We start from the raw sequence: 5700 nt of genomic DNA, 5'->3' as shown, positions 1-5700 counted from the left end.
CCTGAACTGCAGAGGTAGACTATTTCAAGAAGCCAAAAATAAAACAAAGAAACAAACAGTAGCAACAACTAAAACCCTCAGGAGCAAGTTCTACAGTTATGCCACAAAATTGAGCTACTTCTGTTGACTTTTATGCAAGTGTTTCTCCTTAGTATAGTGATTTTACTCTCTATGGGGGAGTTTAAGAAAGATAGGGGGCAAGATAGAAAAATGAGCAAAGGGGCTGGGGAGATGGCTCAGTGGAGTAAGTGCTTTCCTGGCAAGTGCAAGGGCCTGAGTTCAATCCCCGGTTCTGAAAAAAACCAAATAAAAACAAAAAACCCCTGAAAATTTGTAAAGCCATGGTGTTATGTTGAGCTGTAGGGGACTCAGGTCAACAATTTCTGACACTGCCAGTTAAGAGGAAGATCCAATACTATTATGGGCTACTGGACTCTTTTAGAATATTTTGCTAAGTTAACACACCTATAATATTCAAATGACAGAACAAACAAAAAAAAAGGGGGATACAGATGAATGACCATTTAGTATGTGTATTCAAAATGGTTAGGATAGATATATAGCTACATTCTTTTAATTCAATGAATAGAGTGATTTGTTCTAATTGTGTTTGTAAATATAATATCATGTCTGCATCTTATACAACAAATAACCACTAGGAAGACAATATGCAATGTGTTAATTATTGGAACTGTCCTACCAATTTGATTTGAAACTGTATCATTGCTATTTATTTCTCAATAAAAATATGGAAAAAATTTTTAGCAAAAAGGAAAAAAAAACAGTTTATACATATCTTTCCTGCAGAGTGTACACTTTTGTGCATGTATTATGTTTACTTGACTAATCTATAGTTAGGATTTATGTTGTTTCCAAAATTTTACAATTATAATCAACGCTAGAGTGAATAAACACACGCACATGGATACTTTATATTATTGGAGCTTTATCTTTGCAATAGATTCAAGAAATGGGATTGCTGAGTGAAAAGACAAGTGGATATGAATTTTAGATGGATATTGTTAGATTTCATTCTGGAAGGGTTGTATTAAGTTTTGTATGTTTTGGTACAATTTTTAATTGTTCTTTATCTATTATTGCATTAAATGTCAACATTTTGTGAGAAAAAAATGAGCAAAGGTATAATACAAGTAAGTTTGCAGGAGTAGGATGATCCTTTCCACTTAAGGAAACTGGAGACCACAGGAGAAAAGGGACAAAAAGAGAGCAAAGAGAATATTGAAGAGAACCAGAAAGGGAAGGGCCAATGTTCATTGAAAATCTCATTAAATTGAGAGAGACTTGAAGAAAGGAAGAATGTAAGAAAGGATGGGAAGAAAAGAGGTGAATACAGGAAAACAAAAAGAAAGGTAAGAAACCTACGTAGTGAAAAAAAAGAAAGAAAAAAAGAAAAAATTGTCATCCTAGCAGAATAAGGGAGGCCAATCAAAGAAACAAGAAAAATGTAAAATAATAAAATTTCTCTGGTGCCCACAGTTCTTCAGTACTATCCAAGTCAGATCACAGAAACATGCTGTGTAATCCTGATTGATTTTCAGTAGGCTTTGTGTAGGATGTCAGGATGATTTTGTCCTCTAGGTGTGGGTCCTGGGATTAGTAGTGAGCTGATACCATTCTGGATGTCTACTTCTTACTGTGATTGTCACTACTGCACTCACCAGTTTCTGTGGTGCCCCATGGAGAGGGAAAGCCTGAGGTTGCTCTCAGACCTGTGTGCAGTTTGCTCTATTCCAGGACTTGCCCAGCTTCCTCTGTTTCACACTGTTGATGCCTGTTACACGGTGGTCATTGGGTGTGAGGACCACCTTTATCCTGCTGCAAGCCAGTGCTGCTTGACTGTTTATGGTGAGGAACCAAAAACACTCTGTTAGCCTTGTGCCAAAGAGACACTTCCAGTCCTTCATATTTGTGACTAAGATTGGCTTTTGGAGAGCACATGAGTGGACTCTAGGTGGTCTGAGCTCTAGCCATGGGCAGAATTCCCCCTATTTCCTCCCATTTGCTGGCTGTCTATTGTAGGATGGATCTTCTCTTGTTCCCTGCTGTGTGATTGGCAGTAAAGTGACCTGAGATTTTTCTGCTGCTGGAGTTTTCCTCAGGCCTTTGAACTAATGTGATATCCGTGCCCACTCAATTCAATTCCACCTGCCTATGGAACACAGCATGGCACTGATTTAACTCACTTGCCACCACTGCTTCTCAGTGATGTTTCTGAGTTTTCCAAGCTGGGCTGCTGGCTGCTCCCACTTGGGCCAAGTGCCATGCTGATTTCCTATTTACCGATTGATTTTTACACTTATGTTATGGATTCATTATCTTTAACCATGAATTGTTTGTTCACATATTTTTATATTCTTGTGATCTTATTTAGTAGGTGATATGTGTACAGAACATTATCTGTTTCTTACAAGTTTGAATTTACTACAATATCATTTTTCATATGAAACCTGAACTATAATTTATACTATATTTCTGGGACAACAGATGGCATGTCTCCTCTTTCATCTCTCCCTATCTTATGTCACTGTCTCACTCTTAGTCTCAGTATTGATGTTTCTTTTTTTTTATTTATGAAAGTAGAAATGAGAATGAAAACAGAAAATATTACAAGTGATAAAGAATCTCACTTAATAAAGTAACATGGATTTCACAATATTTTTTGTAATAAACAGTCTTCCAGAAACCAAAGTGTGGAAAAGCCTTATTGCCATTCTACCAAACACCACGTATGTAACTAAAAAACACTGCACAAAGAAACGTGAATTCAATGTAATTATCACAGGATTGAAGCTACAAAAACCAACCTAGTCAATGAGATAAGTTAGAAGGTAATGTCGAATTTCTTTAGTATTTCAATACTATTTTTGAAGCATTGTCCAAAGATATAGAAATTTAATTATGAAATGACCTCAGCTATGGTCTGGACTGAGATTCTGCTTGGTAATAAAAGAACGTCAGACATTCTCAGAAAGATGTGAAGTTGGGGGCCTGCCCCTTAGCTCAGTTCTTTAAGTGGTTGCTTCAGCAAAGCATCCAGGCTCAGGTTGCTGTGGTTCGATCCCCACAACTCAATGCCCTGAAGGCATTTGGAGCAAAAAAAAAAAAAAAAAAAAAAAAAAAAAAAAAAAAGATGTGAAGTCATGCCCTTCTTACTCCTCAAAGTAAGTGTGACAGGTTTGGTGGATCTGTTTACTTCCCAATGGTTCTAAGAGTTCTACATACCAAGTATATAAGTAATTAACAGGAGAAGTTAAGTAAAGGAGCAAAAGCAGACTTTGTAGTAACATGTACTAGAGAGAATGGTTTTTACAAAAAATTACATATAAATGTAAATCATAAAATCAAATGTACTCATAAAAGTACAACTATTTTACGTTATATAAAAAACTGTAGACTACGATCTGTGCATGTTCACTATAACATTTTACCTGGGAAAGCTGTGTGGCATTTCTCTCAAGTGTTTACCGCCATGATAAAAAACAATTATATACAAATTGCAAGTTCCCTAAATAGCAGTTCAAGTTGCTTATATACAGAAAGATGTCACTATCTCATCAAATGCGCAAGAGATGGAACTTCCCAGAGTTTACAACACAGAACAGTAAGCACCACAGGCTCCTCCATGGCTTTCTTCCATGTGTGACAGTTGGACGTCTTTATTCTGATTCTCAATTTCCCACAGTCCAGGCATCTGAATGATCTTTTCAACAAGTTCTTCAAAAGCATATAGTACACTATCACAAGTTTTTGCACTTGCCTCTAAAAATAACATGGAATGCTTTCGTGCAAATTTCAGGCCTTCATTTCTATCAACTTCATGATTTTCCTTGTTGATTTTATTTCCAACTAGCATATTTACTATGTCATTTCTTATACGGTATGTTTCCAATTCATTTAACCAATTATCCAACTTAACAAAGGTGTCTCTTCTTGTGATATCATAAACTAATTTAACAACCTGTGCACCTCTATAGTAGCTGGGAGGAAATCTCTCTTGACTGGTATTATCCCATTTTGCAAGTTTGGCTTTATTTCCATCCACTGAAATTGTTTTCACCTTGAAATCAGCACCTATCATTGCTTCAAGTTCTGGATCAAAAGTATCATCTGTGAACTTGAAGAGCAGGCTGGATTTGCCCAACGCCCTCTGGCTGATGATAAGGATCTTCAGAGTGGTCAACACATCCTCATCCGTCTTGACTCTGCTCCGCACAGAGTGTCTCAGTCCTTCCCCCAGCGAGCACCCATGCAAGTGCACCATCGCCTTCCTTTTGAATATAGGTGTTTAGATCCACATTCATTATTTTTAACCATCAATTGTTTGTTCACTTTTAAAAAATATTCTTGTGATCCTATTTTATATTTTATTTTGTTTTTTTGTATTTTAGCGAAGGGTCTACAGGGTGTTCAGGGTCTCACTACTAGATAGGACTCAAGTGATCCAGCTGCTTACAGCCTCCCAACTGCTGGGATTACAGGTGTGCACCACCACGCCCAGTTTCAATTGCCTTCTCAGCATGCTCTGAGCCCCTGTGCCTGCTTGTAGGCACTTTAATCTGCTGAACTATTCAGCCGGCCCTTGTGATCTTATTTTGTAGGTGATATGTGTGCAGAGCATTATTTGTTTCTTGAAAGTTTGAACTTATTACATTATCATTTTTCATATGAATCCTGCACTGTAATTTGTACCATATTTCTGGGACAACAGATGGCATTTCTCCTCTTTCATCTCTCCCTATCTATCACTGTCTCACTCTTAGCCTCAGTATTGATGTTTCTTTTTTTTTTCATTTATTAAAGACAGTAGAAACTAGAATGAAAACAGAAAACATAAGTGATAAAGAATCTCACTTAATAAAGTAACATGGATTTCATAGTATTTGTTGTAATAAACAGTGTTGTTTTCCAACCAGTTATTCCTATTACCAGATATATGCATGCAAATTTGAAGAAGAAAGAAATGTAAAAGAAGGCAAAAAGTATAATTGAAAAAAGGAGAGAGAACAAACTAAAGCATTAACTGCTTCTTTCCATAGAGCAGAAGAAATGCACAGTATAGTTATCCAAACCATCGTGCTCACATACATACATAAATCTCATTCTCTTACTTTGCCTCCTGTCTTTCTTCTCAACTCTGTAAATGAGGTCATGCCAGGAATTCTCTCTGCAGGGAGCTGGCTTGACTGATGCGCAGTTGTATAAATACCTATGTTTATCTCCCTGTTTCTTTTGTATAGTTTGTTAAGTGTTGATATGATTTTAATGAATATTTTTCAATTGCCCACTGTCCTTTTGTCTTTATATAATTAAATCACAGAAAATCAACTCTGAACCTCAAGAAAATAAATAAAAGGCTGTGTATTTAGTAAAAAAAAAAAATACTCCATTGTGTAAAAAATACCACATCTTCTTTATCCATTCTTCAGTTGGTGGGCATCTGCATTGTTTACAGGATTTATCTATGACAAATTGTGCTGCTGTAAACATGCATACACATACATCACTGTGGTATGAGCTTTAAAGTTCTTCTGGAAAAATACCCAGGAAGGGAAAAGCTAGCTTGAATAGGTTATCCAATTCTAGCTTTTGAAGAAATCTCCACACTGATTTCCATAGTGGTTGTACCAGTGTGTACTGCCACCAGCAGTGCAGAAGGCTTTCTTTTAGTCCACAGCCTCT

At 36.6% G+C, this 5700-nt stretch overlaps 1 pseudogene; it reads right to left on the bottom strand.

Moving 5' to 3' along the window:
* Positions 1–3607: 3607 nt before the first annotated feature.
* LOC101567068 lies at positions 3608–4282 on the bottom strand (annotated as a pseudogene).
* Positions 4283–5700: the final 1418 nt, after the last annotated feature.

This window comes from Octodon degus, unplaced genomic scaffold (assembly GCF_000260255.1).
Source record: "Octodon degus isolate 3935 unplaced genomic scaffold, OctDeg1.0 scaffold00288, whole genome shotgun sequence".
NCBI lineage: Eukaryota > Metazoa > Chordata > Mammalia > Rodentia > Octodontidae > Octodon > Octodon degus.
The sequence above is the reverse complement of the archived record's forward strand: the minus strand, read 5'-3'. Positions and strand labels throughout refer to the sequence as shown.